The sequence below is a fragment of the Oncorhynchus gorbuscha genome, unplaced genomic scaffold (assembly GCF_021184085.1).
Source record: "Oncorhynchus gorbuscha isolate QuinsamMale2020 ecotype Even-year unplaced genomic scaffold, OgorEven_v1.0 Un_scaffold_522, whole genome shotgun sequence".
NCBI classification, from domain to species: domain Eukaryota; kingdom Metazoa; phylum Chordata; class Actinopteri; order Salmoniformes; family Salmonidae; genus Oncorhynchus; species Oncorhynchus gorbuscha.
In genome coordinates this window covers 153,215-172,500 of record NW_025745349.1, presented here as the reverse complement: position 1 = coordinate 172,500, position 19,286 = coordinate 153,215, and the positions used below count along the sequence as shown (strand labels likewise).

The 19,286-nt window shown below is 48.8% G+C and overlaps 1 pseudogene; it reads left to right on the top strand.

Moving 5' to 3' along the window:
• Positions 1-19,286, top strand: part of LOC124018450 — a 62,960-nt pseudogene that overhangs the window by 24,435 nt on the left and 19,239 nt on the right.

Here is a 19,286-nt window from a genome sequence, read left to right as displayed (position 1 = left end):
TAATGGTTGCAAGGCGCCAGCGACTAAACCGCTAAACTAGAGACGTGATCTAATGGTTGCAAGGCGCCAGCGATTAAAACGCTAAACTAGAGGCGTGATCTAATGGTTGCAAGGCGCCAGCGACTAAACCGCTAAACTAGAGACGTGATCTAATGGTTGCAAGGCGCCAGCGATTAAAACGCTAAACTAGAGACGTGATCTAATGGTTGCAAGGCGCCAGCGACTAAACCGCTAAACTAGAGGCGTGATCTAATGGTTGCAAGGCGCCAGCGACTAAACCGCTAAACTAGAGACGTGATCTAATGGTTGCAAGGCGCCAGCGATTAAAACGCTAAACTAGAGGCGTGATCTAATGGTTGCAAGGCGCCAGCGATGAAAACGCTAAACTAGAGACGTGATCTAATGGTTGCAAGGCGCCAGCGACTAAACCGCTAAACTAGAGACGTGATCTAATGGTTGCAAGGCGCCAGCGATTAAAACGCTAAACTAGAGGCGTGATCTAATGGTTGCAAGGCGCCAGCGATTAAAACGCTAAACTAGAGACGTGATCTAATGGTTGCAAGGCGCCAGCGACTAAAACGCTAAACTAGAGACGTGATCTAATGGTTGCAAGGCGTCAAAGAGGACAGGTTGTGTCGTTATAATTCAAACCTTTTCTAAAATATATCACACACGTCTGCATGCTCTCCTTGGTGACTAGGTCTGACGGTTAGAATGCTCTCTTTAGAATGCTCTCTGAAGGTTAGAATGCTCTCCTTAGAATGCTCTCTGAAGGTTAGAATGCTCTCCTTAGAATGCTCTCTGAAGGTTAGAATGCTCTCCTTGGTGACTTTAGGTCTGAAGGTTAGAATGCTCTCCTTGGTGACTTTAGGTCTGAAGGTTAGAATGCTCTCCTTGGTGACTTTAGGTCTGAAGGTTAGAATGCTCTCCTTGGTGACTTTAGGTCTGAAGGTTAGAATGCTCTCCTTGGTGACTTTAGGTCTGAAGGTTAGAATGCTCTCCTTGGTGACTTTAGGTCTGAAGGTTAGAATGCTCTCCTTGGTGACTTTAGGTCTGAAGGTTAGAATGCTCTCCTTGGTGACTTTAGGTCTGAAGGTTAGAATGCTCTCCTTGGTGACTTTAGGCCTGAAGGTTAGTGTCCATGTACCCTAACGTATCCTATCTCTCTACCCCAGGCTCTTCCTGAACAGTGTGATCTCTGTCCATGTACCCTAACCTATCCTCTCTCTCTCTACCCCAGGCTCTTCCTGAACAGTGTGATCTCTGTCCATGTACCCTAACCTATCCTCTCTCTCTCTACCCCAGGCTCTTCCTGAACAGTGTGATCTCTGTGTCCATGTACCCTAACCTATCCTCTCTCTCTACCCCAGGCTCTTCCTGAACAGTGTGATCTCTGTGTCCATGTACCCTAACCTATCCTCTCTCTTTCTACCCCAGGCTCTTCCTGAACAGTGTGATCTCTGTGTCCATGTACCCTAACCTATCCTCTCTCTCTCTACCCCAGGCTCTTCCTGAACAGTGTGATCTCTGTGTCCATGTACCCTAACCTATCCTCTCTCTCTCTACCCCAGGCTCTTCCTGAACAGTGTGATCCCTGTGACCATGTACCCTAACCTATCCTCTCTCTCTCTACCCCAGGCTCTTCCTGAACAGTGTGATCTCTGTGTCCATGTACCCTAACCTATCCTCTCTCTCTACCCCAGGCTCTTCCTGAACAGTGTGATCTCTGTGTCCATGTACCCTAACCTATCCTCTCTCTCTACCCCAGGCTCTTCCTGAACAGTGTGATCTCTGTGTCCATGTACCCTAACCTATCCTCTCTCTCTCTACCCCAGGCTCTTCCTGAACAGTGTGATCTCTGTGTCCATGTACCCTAACCTATCCTCTCTCTCTCTACCCCAGGCTCTTCCTGAACAGTGTGATCTCTGTGTCCATGTACCCTAACCTATCCTCTCTCTCTCTACCCCAGGCTCTTCCTGAACAGTGTGATCTCTGTGTCCATGTACCCTAACCTATCCTCTCTCTCTCTACCCCAGGCTCTTCCTGAACAGTGTGATCTCTGTGTCCATGTACCCTAACCTATCCTCTCTCTCTACCCCAGGCTCTTCCTGAACAGTGTGATCTCTGTGTCCATGTACCCTAACCTAACCTCTCTCTCTCTACCCCAGGCTCTTCCTGAACAGTGTGATCTCTGTGTCCATGTACCCTAACCTATCCTCTCTCTCTACCCCAGGCTCTTCCTGAACAGTGTGATCTCTGTGTCCATGTACCCTAACCTATCCTCTCTCTCTCTACCCCAGGCTCTTCCTGAACAGTGTGATCTCTGTGTCCATGTACCCTAACCTATCCTCTCTCTCTCTACCCCAGGCTCTTCCTGAACAGTGTGATCTCTGTGTCCATGTACCCTAACCTATCCTCTCTCTCTACCCCAGGCTCTTCCTGAACAGTGTGATCTCTGTGTCCATGTACCCTAACCTATCCTCTCTCTCTCTACCCCAGGCTCTTCCTGAACAGTGTGATCTCTGTGTCCATGTACCCTAACCTATCCTCTCTCTCTACCCCAGGCTCTTCCTGAACAGTGTGATCTCTGTGTCCATGTACCCTAACCTATCCTCTCTCTCTCTACCCCAGGCTCTTCCTGAACAGTGTGATCTCTGTGTCCATGTACCCTAACCTAACCTCTCTCTCTCTACCCCAGGCTCTTCCTGAACAGTGTGATCTCTGTGACCATGTACCCTAACCTATCCTCTCTCTCTCTACCCCAGGCTCTTCCTGAACAGTGTGATCTCTGTGTCCATGTACCCTAACCTATCCTCTCTCTCTCTACCCCAGGCTCTTCCTGAACAGTGTGATCTCTGTGTCCATGTACCCTAACCTATCCTCTCTCTCTCTACCCCAGGCTCTTCCTGAACAGTGTGATCTCTGTGACCATGTACCCTAACCTCTCTCTCTCTCTACCCCAGGCTCTTCCTGAACAGTGTGATCTCTGTGTCCATGTACCCTAACCTATCCTCTCTCTCTCTACCCCAGGCTCTTCCTGAACAGTGTGATCTCTGTGTCCATGTACCCTAACCTATCCTCTCTCTACCCCAGGCTCTTCCTGAACAGTGTGATCTCTGTGTCCATGTACCCTAACCTATCCTCTCTCTTTCTACCCCAGGCTCTTCCTGAACAGTGTGATCTCTGTGTCCATGTACCCTAACCTATCCTCTCTCTCTCTACCCCAGGCTCTTCCTGAACAGTGTGATCTCTGTGTCCATGTACCCTAACCTATCCTCTCTCTCTCTACCCCAGGCTCTTCCTGAACAGTGTGATCCCTGTGTCCATGTACCCTAACCTATCCTCTCTCTCTCTACCCCAGGCTCTTCCTGAACAGTGTGATCTCTGTGTCCATGTACCCTAACCTATCCTCTCTCTCTCTACCCCAGGCTCTTCCTGAACAGTGTGATCTCTGTGTCCATGTACCCTAACCTATCCTCTCTCTCTCTACCCCAGGCTCTTCCTGAACAGTGTGATCTCTGTGTCCATGTACCCTAACCTATCCTCTCTCTCTACCCCAGGCTCTTCCTGAACAGTGTGATCTCTGTGTCCATGTACCCTAACCTATCCTCTCTCTCTACCCCAGGCTCTTCCTGAACAGTGTGATCTCTGTGTCCATGTACCCTAACCTATCCTCTCTCTCTCTACCCCAGGCTCTTCCTGAACAGTGTGATCTCTGTGTCCATGTACCCTAACCTATCCTCTCTCTCTCTACCCCAGGCTCTTCCTGAACAGTGTGATCTCTGTGTCCATGTACCCTAACCTATCCTCTCTCTCTACCCCAGGCTCTTCCTGAACAGTGTGATCTCTGTGTCCATGTACCCTAACCTATCCTCTCTCTCTCTACCCCAGGCTCTTCCTGAACAGTGTGATCTCTGTGTCCATGTACCCTAACCTATCCTCTCTCTCTCTACCCCAGGCTCTTCCTGAACAGTGTGATCTCTGTGTCCATGTACCCTAACCTATCCTCTCTCTTTCTACCCCAGGCTCTTCCTGAACAGTGTGATCTCTGTGACCATGTACCCTAACCTATCCTCTCTCTCTCTACCCCAGGCTCTTCCTGAACAGTGTGATCTCTGTGTCCATGTACCCTAACCTATCCTCTCTCTCTCTACCCCAGGCTCTTCCTGAACAGTGTGATCTCTGTGTCCATGTACCCTAACCTATCCTCTCTCTCTACCCCAGGCTCTTCCTGAACAGTGTGATCTCTGTGTCCATGTACCCTAACCTATCCTCTCTCTCTCTACCCCAGGCTCTTCCTGAACAGTGTGATCTCTGTGTCCATGTACCCTAACCTATCCTCTCTCTCTACCCCAGGCTCTTCCTGAACAGTGTGATCTCTGTGTCCATGTACCCTAACCTATCCTCTCTCTCTCTACCCCAGGCTCTTCCTGAACAGTGTGATCTCTGTGTCCATGTACCCTAACCTATCCTCTCTCTCTACCCCAGGCTCTTCCTGAACAGTGTGATCTCTGCTCTGCTGGGTATATGCCTGGTGGTGGTCATCGCCAGTTACATCTTCATCGAGTTCTTCTTGGATCCCTCAAAGCTGCGCACTGATAAACACTTCCAAGGTAAACCCTGGTACCTGGCACTGATAAACACTTCCAAGGTAAACCCTGGTACCTGGCACTGATAAGCACTTCCAAGGTAAACCCTGGTACCTGGCACTGATAAGCACTTCCAAGGTAAACCCTGGTACCTGGCACTGATAAACACTTCCAAGGTAAACCCTGGTACCTGGCACTGATAAACACTTCCAAGGTAAACCCTGGTACCTGGCACTGATAAACACTTCCAAGGTAAACCCTGGTACCTGGCACTGATAAACACTTCCAAGGTAAACCCTGGTACCTGGCACTGATAAACACTTCCAAGGTAAACCCTGGTACCTGGCACTGATAAACACTTCCAAGGTAAACCCTGGTACCTGGCACTGATAAACACTTCCAAGGTAAACCCTGGTACCTGGCACTGATAAACACTTCCAAGGTAAACCCTGGTACCTGGCACTGATAAGCACTTCCAAGGTAAACCCTGGTACCTGGCACTGATAAACACTTCCAAGGTAAACCCTGGTACCTGGCACTGATAAACACTTCCAAGGTAAACCCTGGTACCTGGCACTGATAGGCACTTCCAAGGTAAGCACTTCCAAGGTAAACCCTGGTACCTGGCACTGATAAGCACTTCCAAGGTAAACCCTGGTACCTGGCACTGATAAACACTTCCAAGGTAAACCCTGGTACCTGGCACTGATAAACACTTCCAAGGTAAACCCTGGTACCTGGCACTGATAAACACTTCCAAGGTAAACCCTGGTACCTGGCACTGATAAGCACTTCCAAGGTAAACCCTGGTACCTGGCACTGATAAACACTTCCAAGGTAAACCCTGGTACCTGGCACTGATAAACACTTCCAAGGTAAACCCTGGTACCTGGCACTGATAAGCACTTCCAAGGTAAACCCTGGTACCTGGCACTGATAAGCACTTCCAAGGTAAACCCTGGTACCTGGCACTGATAAACACTTCCAAGGTAAACCCTGGTACCTGGCACTGATAAACACTTCCAAGGTAAACCCTGGTACCTGGCACTGATAAGCACTTCCAAGGTAAACCCTGGTACCTGGCACTGATAAACACTTCCAAGGTAAACCCTGGTACCTGGCACTGATAAACACTTCCAAGGTAAACCCTGGTACCTGGCACTGATAAACACTTCCAAGGTAAACCCTGGTACCTGGCACTGATAAACACTTCCAAGGTAAACCCTGGTACCTGGCACTGATAAACACTTCCAAGGTAAACCCTGGTACCTGGCACTGATAAACACTTCCAAGGTAAACCCTGGTACCTGGCACTGATAAACACTTCCAAGGTAAACCCTGGTACCTGGCACTGATAAACACTAAACCCTCCTGGCACTGAGGGTAAACCCTGGTACCTGGCACTGATAAACACTTCCAAGGTAAACCCTGGTACCTGGCACTGATAAACACTTCCAAGGTAAACCCTGGTACCTGGCACTGATAAACACTTCCAAGGTAAACCCTGGTACCTGGCACTGATAAACACTTCCAAGGTAAACCCTGGTACCTGGCACTGATAAGCACTTCCAAGGTAAACCCTGGTACCTGGCACTGATAAACACTTCCAAGGTAAACCCTGGTACCTGGCACTGATAAGCACTTCCAAGGTAAACCCTGGTACCTGGCACTGATAAACACTTCCAAGGTAAACCCTGGTACCTGGCACTGATAAACACTTCCAAGGTAAACCCTGGTACCTGGCACTGATAAACACTTCCAAGGTAAACCCTGGTACCTGGCACTGATAAACACTTCCCCTGGTACCTGGCACTGATAAACACCCCCTGGTACCTGGCACTGATAAACACTTCCAAGGTAAACCCTGGTACCTGGCACTGATAAACACTTCCAAGGTAAACCCTGGTACCTGGCACTGATAAACACTTCCAAGGTAAACCCTGGTACCTGGCACTGATAAACACTTCCAAGGTAAACCCTGGTACCTGGCACTGATAAGCACTTCCAAGGTAAACCCTGGTACCTGGCACTGATAAGCACTTCCAAGGGCACTGATAAGCACTTCCAAGGTAAACCCTGGTACCTGGCACTGATAAACACTTCCAAGGTAAACCCTGGTACCTGGCACTGATAAACACTTCCAAGGTAAACCCTGGTACCTGGCACTGATAAACACTTCCAAGGTAAACCCTGGTACCTGGCACTGATAAACACTTCCAAGGTAAACCCTGGTACCTGGCACTGATAAACACTTCCAAGGTAAACCCTGGTACCTGGCACTGATAAACACTTCCAAGGTAAACCCTGGTACCTGGCACTGATAAACACTTCCAAGGTAAACCCTGGTACCTGGCACTGATAAACACTTCCAAGGTAAACCCTGGTACCTGGCACTGATAAACACTTCCAAGGTAAACCCTGGTACCTGGCACTGACTAAAAACCCTGGTACCTGGCACTGATAAACACTTCCAAGGTAAACCCTGGTACCTGGCACTGATAAACACTTCCAAGGTAAACCCTGGTACCTGGCACTGATAAACACTTCCAAGGTAAACCCTGGTACCTGGCACTGATAAACACTTCCAAGGTAAACCCTGGTACCTGGCACTGATAAACACTTCCAAGGTAAACCCTGGTACCTGGCACTGATAAACACTTCCAAGGTAAACCCTGGTACCTGGCACTGATAAACACTTCCAAGGTAAACCCTGGTACCTGGCACTGATAAACACTTCCAAGGTAAACCCTGGTACCTGGCACTGATAAACACTTCCAAGGTAAACCCTGGTACCTGGCACTGATAAACACTTCCAAGGTAAACCCTGGTACCTGGCACTGATAAACACTTCCAAAACACTTCCAAGGTAAACCCTGGTACCTGGCACTGATAAACACTTCCAAGGTAAACCCTGGTACCTGGCACTGATAAACACTTCCAAGGTAAACCCTGGTACCTGGCACTGATAAACACTTCCAAGGTAAACCCTGGTACCTGGCACTGATAAACACTTCCAAGGTAAACCCTGGTACCTGGCACTGATAAGCACTTCCAAGGTAAACCCTGGTACCTGGCACTGATAAGCACTTCCAAGGTAAACCCTGGTACCTGGCACTGATAAACACTTCCAAGGTAAACCCTGGTACCTGGCACTGATAAACACTTCCAAGGTAAACCCTGGTACCTGGCACTGATAAACACTTCCAAGGTAAACCCTGGTACCTGGCACTGATAAACACTTCCAAGGTAAACCCTGGTACCTGGCACTGATAAACACTTCCAAGGTAAACCCTGGTACCTGGCACTGATAAACACTTCCAAGGTAAACCCTGGTACCTGGCACTGATAAACACTTCCAAGGTAAACCCTGGTACCTGGCACTGATAAACACTTCCAAGGTAAACCCTGGTACCTGGCACTGATAAACACTTCCAAGGTAAACCCTGGTACCTGGCACTGATAAACACTTCCAAGGTAAACCCTGGTACCTGGCACTGATAAACACTTCCAAGGTAAACCCTGGTAAGGTAAACTGGCACTGATAAGCACTTCCAAGGTAAACCCTGGTACCTGGCACTGATAAGCACTTCCAAGGTAAACCCTGGTACCTGGCACTGATAAGCACTTCCAAGGTAAACCCTGGTACCTGGCACTGATAAACACTTCCAAGGTAAACCCTGGTACCTGGCACTGATAAACACTTCCAAGGTAAACCCTGGTACCTGGCACTGATAAACACTTCCAAGGTAAACCCTGGTACCTGGCACTGATAAGCACTTCCAAGGTAAACCCTGGTACCTGGCACTGATAAACACTTCCAAGGTAAACCCTGGTACCTGGCACTGATAAACACTTCCAAGGTAAACCCTGGTACCTGGCACTGATAAACACTTCCAAGGTAAACCCTGGTACCTGGCACTGATAAACACTTCCAAGGTAAACCCTGGTACCTGGCACTGATAAACACTTCCAAGGTAAACCCTGGTACCTGGCACTGATAAACACTTCCAAGGTAAACCCTGGTACCTGGCACTGATAAACACTTCCAAGGTAAACCCTGGTACCTGGCACTGATAAACACTTCCAAGGTAAACCCTGGTACCTGGCACTGATAAACACTTCCAGGTAAACCCTGGTACCTGGCACTGATAAACACTTCCAAGGTAAACCCTGGTACCTGGCACTGATAAACACTTCCAAGGTAAACCCTGGTACCTGGCACTGATAAACACTTCCAAGGTAAACCCTGGTACCTGGCACTGATAAGCACTTCCAAGGTAAACCCTGGTACCTGGCACTGATAAACACTTCCAAGGTAAACCCTGGTACCTGGCACTGATAAACACTAAAAACCCTGGTACCTGGCACTGATAAACACTTCCAAGGTAAACCCTGGTACCTGGCACTGATAAACACTTCCAAGGTAAACCCTGGTACCTGGCACTGATAAACACTTCCAAGGTAAACCCTGGTACCTGGGCACTGATAAACACTTCCAAGGTAAACCCTGGTACCTGGCACTGATAAACACTTCCAAGGTAAACCCTGGTACCTGGCACTGATAAACACTTCCAAGGTAAACCCTGGTACCTGGCACTGATAAGCACTTCCAAGGTAAACCCTGGTACCTGGCACTGATAAACACTTCCAAGGTAAACCCTGGTACCTGGCACTGATAAACACTTCCAAGGTAAACCCTGGTACCTGGCACTGATAAACACTTCCAAGGTAAACCCTGGTACCTGGCACTGATAAGCACTTCCAAGGTAAACCCTGGTACCTGGCACTGATAAGCACTTCCAAGGTAAACCCTGGTACCTGGCACTGATAAGCACTTCCAAGGTAAACCCTGGTACCTGGCACTGATAAGCACTTCCAAGGTAAACCCTGGTACCTGGCACTGATAAGCACTTCCAAGGTAAACCCTGGTACCTGGCACTGATAAGCACTTCCAAGGTAAACCCTGGTACCTGGCACTGATAAGCACTTCCAAGGTAAACCCTGGTACCTGGCACTGATAAGGTAAACCCTGGTACCTGGCACTGATAAGCACTTCCAAGGTAAACCCTGGTACCTGGCACTGATAAGCACTTCCAAGGTAAACCCTGGTACCTGGCACTGATAAGCACTTCCAAGGTAAACCCTGGTACCTGGCACTGATAAGCACTTCCAAGGTAAACCCTGGTACCTGGCACTGATAAGCACTTCCAAGGTAAACCCTGGTACCTGGCACTGATAAGCACTTCCAAGGTAAACCCTGGTACCTGGCACTGATAAGCACTTCCAAGGTAAACCCTGGTACCTGGCACTGATAAACACTTCCAAGGTAAACCCTGGTACCTGGCACTGATAAGCACTTCCAAGGTAAACCCTGGTACCTGGCACTGATAAGCACTTCCAAGGTAAACCCTGGTACCTGGCACTGATAAACACTTCCAAGGTAAACCCTGGTACCTGGCACTGATAAGCACTTCCAAGGTAAACCCTGGTACCTGGCACTGATAAGCACTTCCAAGGTAAACCCTGGTACCTGGCACTGATAAGCACTTCCAAGGTAAACCCTGGTACCTGGCACTGATAAGCACTTCCCCTTCCTGAAGGTAAACCCTGGTACCTGGTCACTGATAAGACACTTCCAAGGTAAACCCTGGTACCTGGCACTGATAAACACTTCCAAGGTAAATCAATCAATCTATCAACGTTCCCCTCCTATTGGAGAGAGAAAAGATACTCTATTTTACTAAAGATATGTGTCCCCTCCTGAAGTCTGGAAAGATGCAATGTAAGACTAGCTCTCTGTGTCCCCTCCTGAAGTCTGGAAAGATGCAATGTAAGACTAGCTCTCTGTGTCCCCTCCTGAAGTCTGGAAAGATGCAATGTAAGACTAGCTCTCTGTGTCCCCTCCTGAAGTCTGTGCTGATGTCTCTATGTTGTCTGCCTCTCTGCTCAGCAAGCTGGTGTCTATAGAGAGAGAAGGAAGGCAGGAAAGATGCAATGTAAGACTAGCTCTCTGTGTCCCCTCCTGAAGTCTGTTCTGATGTCCTTGTCCCCCCCTCACAGTGAAGAATGAGACGGTGGTGTGGTTTGTTTTCCTGCCTGTGGCTCCTGTCTCCACAGCAGGACCAGCCATCCCTGCCCTGGCTGGCCTCACCATCGCCCTGGGCCTGCTCTCTGGTCTGCTGCTGGGGCATCTACTCTGCTTCCACTTCTACCTCAGTGAGTTTAATAACCTGTCTGTCTGCTGGGGCATCTACTCTGTTTCCACTTCTACCTCAGTGAGTTTAATAACCTTTCTGTCTGCTGGGGCATCTACTCTGTTTCCACTTCAACCTACCTTTAATAGTGAGTTTAATAACCTTTCTGTCTGCCTACCAACTAAGGGTTTATATCTAACATGTACCTACCAACTAAGGGTTTATATCTAATGTTTACCTACCAACTAAGGGTTTATATCTAATGTTTACCTACCAACTAAGGGTTTATATCTAATGTTTACCTACCAACTAAGGGTTTATATCTAATGTTTACCTACCAACTAAGGGTTTATATCTAATGTTTACCTACTAACTAAGGGTTTATATCTAATGTTTACCTACCAACTAAGGGTTTATATCTAATGTTTACCTACCAACTAAGGGTTTATATCTAATGTTTACCTACCAACTAAGGGTTTATATCTAATGTTTACCTATCAACTAAGGGTTTATATCTAATGTTTACCTACCAACTAAGGGTTTATATCTAATGTTTACCTACCAACTAAGGGTTTATATCTAATGTTTACCTACCAACTAAGGGTTTATATCTAATGTTTACCTACCAACTAAGGGTTTATATCTAATGTTTACCTACCAACCAGGGATTTATATCTAATGTTTACCTACCAACTAAGGGTTTATATCTAATGTTTACCTACCAACCAGGGATTTATATCTAATGTTTACCTACCAACTAAGGGTTTATATCTAATGTTTACCTACCAACTAAGGGTTTATATCTAATGTTTACCTACCAACTAAGGGTTTATATCTAACAGGGTTTATATCTAATGTTTACCTACCAACTAAGGGTTTATATCTAATGTTTACCTACCAACCAGGGGTTTATATCTAATGTTTACCTACCAACTAAGGGTTTATATCTAATGTTTACCTACCAACTAAGGGTTTATATCTAATGTTTACCTACCAACTAAGGGTTCATATCTAATGTTTACCTACCAACTAAGGGTTTATATCTAATGTTTACCTACCAACTAAGGGTTTATATCTATGTAACCAACTAAGGGTGTATCTACCTACCAACTAAGGGTTTATATCTAATGTTTACCTACCAACTAAGGGTTTATATCTAATGTTTACCTACCAACTAAGGGTTTATATCTAATGTTTACCTACCAACTAAGGGTTTATATCTAATGTTTACCTACCAACTAAGGGTTTATATCTAATGTTTACCTACCAACTAAGGGTTTATATCTAATGTTTACCTACCAACTAAGGGTTTATATCTAATGTTTACCTACCAACTAAGGGTTTATATCTAATGTTTACCTACCAACTAAGGGTTTATATCTAATGTTTACCTACCAACTAAGGGTTTATATATAACTAATGTTTATACCTACCAAAATCTAAGGGTTTATATCTAGTGGTTTAGAGTGGAGGGGAGGCAGGTAGCCTAGTGGTTAGAGTGGAGGGGCTGCAGGGTAGCCTAGTGGTTAGAGTGGAGGGGCGGCAGGGTAGACTAGTGGTTAGAGTGGAGAGGCGGCAGGGTAGACTAGTGGTTAGAGTGGAGGGGCTGCAGGGTAGACTAGTGGTTAGAGTGGAGGGGCGGCAGGGTAGACTAGTGGTTAGAGTGGAGGGGCGGCAGGGTAGACTAGTGGTTAGAGTGGAGGGGAGGCAGGGTAGACTAGTGGTTAGAGTGGAGGGGAGGCAGGGTAGACTAGTGGTTAGAGTGGAGGGGAGGCAGGGTAGACTAGTGGTTAGAGTGGAGGGGAGGCAGGGTAGACTAGTGGTTAGAGTGGAGGTAACTGAAAGGTTGTTGGATCGAATCCCTGAGCTGAAATGGTAGAAATCTGAGGGGCCCCTGAACAGGCAGTTTAACCCACTGTTAGAGTGGAGGGGCGTCAGGAAAATAGAATAGTTCTTAACTGAGTTGCCTAGTTAAATAAAGGCAAAATAACCATAGCCTCTCTTAGTGGTTACAGAGTCAATGCTGTGGGGAAATATTCAGGGTAGACTAGTTCTAGAGTGGAGGGAGGCAGGGTAGACTAGTGGTTACAACAAACTCCAGGGGAGGCAGCGTAGCCTAGTGGTTAGAGTGGAGGGGTGGCAACAGCACCATTAGGGTAGACTAGCAACAGCAGCATTGGTTAGAGTCCAGGGCAACAGCAGCATTAGCCCCAGTGAATACAACCAGCTCCAGGGCAACAGCAGGGTTAGCCCCAGTGAATAGAGCTCCAGGGCAACAGCACCATAGACTAGTGAATACAAGCATTGGACTAGTAACAGCAAAGGTTGTTGGATCGAATCCCTGAGCTGAAATGGTAAAAATCTGTCATTCTGCCCCTGAACAGGCAGTTAACCCACTCCATAGTTAGCCCCAGTGAATACAACCAGCTCCATAGAAAATAAGCACCATTAGTTCTTAACTGACTAGTTAAATAAAGGTAAAATAAAAACAGCACCATATTTACCTCCTTAGTGTGTACTGTACAGAGTCAATGCTGTGGGGAAATATTCATCCATGAAAATGACTAGTGAATACAATCAGCTCCATAGCAACAGCACCATTAGCCCCAGTGAATACAACCAGCTCCATAGCAACAGCACCATTAGCCCCAGTGAATACAACCAGCTCCATAGCAACAGCACCATTAGCCCCAGTGAATACAACCAGCTCCATAGCAACAGCAGCATTAGCCCCAGTGAATACAACCAGCTCCATAGCAACAGCACCATTAGCCCCAGTGAATACAACCAGCTCCATAGCAACAGCACCACTAGCCCCAGTGAATACAACCAGCTCCATAGCAACAGCACCATTAGCCCCAGTGAATACAACCAGCTCCATAGCAACAGCACCATTAGCCCCAGTGAATGCAACAAGCTCCATAGCAACAGCAGCATTAGCCCCAGTGAATACAACCAGCTCCATAGCAACAGCAGCATTAGCCCCAGTGAATACAACCAGCTCCATAGCAACAGCAGCATTAGCCCCAGTGAATACAACCAGCTCCATAGCAACAGCACCATTAGCCCCAGTGAATACAACCAGCTCCATAGCAACAGCACCATTAGCCCCAGTGAATACAACAAGCTCCATAGCAACAGCAGCATTAGCCCCAGTGAATACAACCAGCTCCATAGCAACAGCAGCATTAGCCCCAGTGAATACAACCAGCTCCATAGCAACAGCAGCATTAGCCCCAGTGAATACAACCAGCTCCATAGCAACAGCAGCATTAGCCCCAGTGAATACAACAAGCTCCATAGCAACAGCACCATTAGCCCCAGTGAATACAACCAGCTCCATAGCAACAGCACCATTAGCCATTAGCCCCAGTGAATTCAACCAGCTCCATAGCAACAGCACCATTAGCCCCAGTGAATGCAACAAGCTCCATAGCAACAGCACCATTAGCCCCAGTGAATACAACCAGCTCCATAGCAACAGCAGCATTAGCCCCAGTGAATACAACAAACTCCATAGCAACAGCAGCATTAGCCCCAGTGAATACAACCAGCTCCATAGCAACAGCAGCATTAGCCCCAGCTGAATACAACCAGCTCCATAGCAACAGCAGCATTAGCCCCAGTGAATTACAACCAGCTCCATAGCAACAGCAGCATTAGCCACAGTGAATAATACAACTAGCTCCATAGCAACAGCAATGGCCCCCAGTGAATAATACAACTAGCTCCATAGCAACAGCACACTGTTAACATCAAAACATGGGCCATAGAAAGCATCCCGCTACTAAGTAATCACATCATGTTACAACACTGGCCTGTATTATCTGACTCTCCCCTCACAACGCATGCTCCCACACGCACGCACTGACCTCCCCTCACGCACCACACACATCTTTAACACACCTCACACACACACTCACCCACACTTTAACACTCCCTTCATCTTTAATACACACACACATCTACACTGACACACACACAATAAGGGACACACACACACACCTGGTCACACACAAATAGCAAAGAGCAGGTGTAGACCAGTGTAAATGTTGTGTCCCAGCATGGTTTTGACAATAGGATAGAAGGCCAACAGAGGAAGGGGCCATAGCTGGAAGGAGGGGCCATAGGGAGGGAGGGGCCATAGGGAGGAAGAGGCCATAGCTGGAGGGAGGGGCCATAGGGAGGGAGGGGCCATAGGGGAGGGGGAGCGTCATAGGGAGGGAGGCGTCATAGGGAGGGAGGGGCCATAGGGAGGAAGGGGCCATAGCTGGAGGGAGGGGCCATAGGGAGGGAGGGTCCATAGGGAGGGAGGTGTCCATCGGGAGGAAGGGGCCATAAGGAGTTACTCTAGTCCTCCACTAGAGTGTATGGGAGGGAGGGGCCATAGGGATGGAGGGGCCATAGGGAGGAAGGGGCCATACCTAGTCCTCCACTAGAGTGTATGGGAGGGAGGGGCCATAGGGAGGGGCCATAGGGAGGGAGGGGCCATAGGGAGGGAGGGGCCATACTACTCTAGTCCTCCACTAGAGTGTATGGGAGGGAGGGCCATAGGGAGGGCCAGGGGCCATAGGGAGCTACTCTAGTCCCCACTAGAGTGTATGGGAGGGGAGGAAGGGGCCATAGGGAGGGAGGGGCCATAGGGAGGGAGGGGCCATAGGGAGGGAGGGGCCATAGGGAGCTACTCTAGTCCTCCACTAGAGTGTATGGGAGGGAGGGGCCATAGGGAGGAGGGGCCATAGGGATGGAGGGGCCATAGGGAGGAGTTACTCTCTAGTCCTCCACTAGAGTGTATGGGAGGGAGGGGCCATAGGGAGGGAGGGGCCATAGGGAGCACTCTAGTCCTCCACTAGAGTGTATGGAGGGAGGGGCCATAGGGGGGCCAGGGAGGGGCCATAGGGGGAGGAGGGGGCCATTACTCTAGTCCTCCACTAGAGTTGTATGGAGGAGGGGCCAGGGAGGGAGGGGCATAGGGAGGGAGGGGCCATAGGGAGCTACTCTAGTCCTCCACTAGAGTGTATGGGAGGGGAGGGAGGCCATAGGGAGGGAGGGGCCATGTATGGGATGGAGGGGCCATAGGGAGGAGGGGCCATAGGGAGGGAGGGGCCATAGGGAGGGAGGGGCCACTTAGGGAGGGAGGGGCCATAGGGATGGAGGGTGCCATAGGGAGGGAGGGGCCATAGGGAGGGAGGGGCCATAGGGAGGGAGGGGCCATAGGGAGCTACTCTAGTCCTCCACTAGAGTGTATGGGAGGGAGGGGCCATAGGGAGGGAGGGGCTCATAGGGAGGGAGGGGCCATAGGGAGGGAGGGGCCATAGGGAGGGAGGGGCCATAGGGAGCTACTCTAGTCCTCCACTAGAGTGTATGGGAGGGAGGGGCCATAGGGAGGAAGGGGCCATAGGGAGGGAGGGGCCATAGGGAGCTACTCTAGTCCTCCACTAGAGTGTATGGGAGGGAGGGGTCCATAGGGAGGGGCCAGGGGCCATAGGGAGGGAGGGGCCATAGGGAGCTACTCTAGTCCTCCACTAGAGTGTATGGGAGGGAGGGGGGGCCATAGGTCCTCCACTAGAGTGGGAGGGGCCATAGGGAGGGAGGGGCCATAGGGAGGGAGAGGCCACTAGAGTGATGGGAGGGAGGGGCCATAGGGAGGGAGGGGCCATAGGGAGGGGAGGGGCCATAGGGAGGGAGGGGTTACCACTAGGGAGGGAGGGGCCATAGGGAGCTACTCTAGTCCTCCACTAGAGTGTATGGGAGGGAGGGGCCATAGGGAGGGAGGGGCCATAGGGAAGGGAGGGGCCATAGGGAGCTACTCTAGTCCTCCACTAGAGTGTATGGGAGGGAGGGGCCATAGGGAGGGAGGGGCCATAGGGAGGGAGGGGCCATAGGGAGGGGCCATAGGGAGGAGGGGCCCAGGGGCCATAGGGAGGGTATGGGAGGGAGGGGCCATAGGGAGGAGGGGCCATAGGGAGGGAGGGGCCATAGGGAGGGAGGGGCCACTAGGAGTGTAGGGGCCATGGGAGGGAGGGGCCATAGGGAGCTACTCTAGTCCTCCACTAGGAGTGTATGGGAGGGAGGGGCCATAGGGAGCAGACTTTTAGTCAGTCATCCATAGGGTCTACGTATGGGAGGGAGGGGCCATAGGGAGGGAGGGGCCATAGGGATGGAGGGGCCACCATAGGGAGGAAGGGGCCATAGGGAGTTACTCTAGTCCTCCACTGTGTATGGGTGTATGGGAGCAAAGCCTTTCATTGTAGGAGTGCTGATCTCTGATCAGTTTAGTCTTTTGCATTATAATAAATAAGAGCAGGCCTGTAATGTAGAGAGTTACCACAAGGGGGCGTAGGAGGGGTGTCTGTCCACTGTGTTGTAGCCTGCTACTGTGTCCATAGAGAGAGCAAGGCTTCCTTACGTTGATGATGGAAGGCTGAGATCGTCAACTGGCAGAAAATTCAGCTCACGGACAATTTTATTTGGCCCGAAAAGTTTTTCTGAGACAAAAAATAATTTAAAAAATTTGGACATAAATAATAATAATAATAATAATAATCAGTTTTTGGACATAAAAGATGAATAAATAATAATAATAATAATAAATAATTCACCTCAAAATGATTTTAATTTAGTAAAACTGTTCCCAAGTAATTCCACTCATAAACAGAAAGATGTGATTCTTTATCAATGTAATCAACATTTGAAATTATGATGTTTTTATTAAATATAAAATCTGTTTGGGATTTTTGCGTCCATTTGTAATCTACAAATGAATTGCTCTTATGGTCTGGCTCTCCGACCGTCCACACAAGAAAAGAGAAAACATCTTGTAGCTGAATCTAGTTAATGGACCTTGATGCAAGATTTACTGAGATTCAGGTGTGTGTGTGTGTGTGTGTGTGTGTGTGTGTGTGTGTGTGTGTGTGTGTGTGTGTGTGTGTGTGTGTGTGTGTGTGTGTGTGTGTGTGTGTGTGTGTGTGTGTCGCTAACCCTCCTCTCTCTCCGTTTACAGTGTGGAACCGTCTGAATACCTATGAGTACATCGTCAGACAGAGGCATCGCCAGGAGCCCAGAGACATCAGTAAAGGAGTACAGGGGACCCAAGCAGCGCCTCCTAAATCCACCCTCATCAAGGTACGCTGGTCCAGGGAAATGGGAGGGGTCATTTATATGCACTAAACCATGTCTTTCCTACCATCCTACCTCATCAAGGTACGCTGGTCCAGGGAAATGGGAGGGGCCATTTATATGCACTAAACCATGTCTCTAACTTCTGTTCCTACCTCATCAAGGTACGCTGGTCCAGGGAAATGGGAGGGGCCATTTATATGCACTAAACCATGTCTCTAACTGTCTGTTCTACCTCATCAAGGTACGCTGGTCCAGGGAAATGGGAGGGGCCATTTATATGCACTAAACCATGTCTCTAACTGTCTGTTCTACCTCATCAAGGTCTGTTCTACCTCATCAAGGTACGCTGGTCGCTGGTCCTAGTGAAATGGGAGGGGCCATTTATATGCACTAAACCATGTCTCTAACTGTCTGTTCTACCTCATCAAGGTACGCTGGTCCAGGGAAATGGGAGGGGCCATTTATATGCACTAAACCATGTCTCTTTCTTTCTACCTCATCAAGGTACGCTGGTCCAGGGAAATGGGAGGGGCCATTTATATGCACTAAACCATGTCTCTAACTGTCTGTTCTACCTCATCAAGGTACGCTGGTCCAGGGAAATGGGAGGGGCCATTTATATGCACTAAACCATGTCTCTAACTTCCATTCTACCTCATCAAGGTACGCTGGTCCAGGGAAATGGGAGGGGCCATTTATATGCACTAAACCATGTCTCTAACTGTCTGTTCTACCTCATCAAGTCTGTTCTACCTCATCAAGTACGCTGGTCCAGGGAAATGGGAGGGGCCATTTATATGCACTAAACCATGTCTCTAACTGTCTGTTCTACCTCATCAAGGTACGCTGACCCAGGGAAATGGGAGGGGCCATTTATATGCACTAAACCATGTCTCTAACTGTCTGTTCTACCTCATCAAGGTACGCTGGTCCAGGGAAATGGGAGGGGCCATTTATATGCACTAAACCATGTCTCTAACTGTCTGTTCTACCTCATCAAGGTACGCTGACCCAGGGAAATGGGAGGGGTCATTTATATGCACTAAACCATGTCTCTAACTGTCTGTTCTACCTCATCAAGGTACGCTGGTCCAGGGAAATGGGAGGGGCCATTTATATGCACTAAACCATGTCTCTGTCTGTTCTACCTCATCAAGGTACGCTGGTCCAGGGAAATGGGAGGGGTCATTTATATGCACTAAACCATGTCTCTAACTGTCTGTTCTACCTCATCAAGGTATGCTGGTCCAGGGAAATGGGAGGGGTCATTTATATGCACTAAACCATGTCTCTAACTGTCTGTTCTGCCTCAGACCAGACTCACTAACTGTCTGTTCTACCTCAGACCAGACTAACTGTCTGTTCTACCTCAGACCAGACT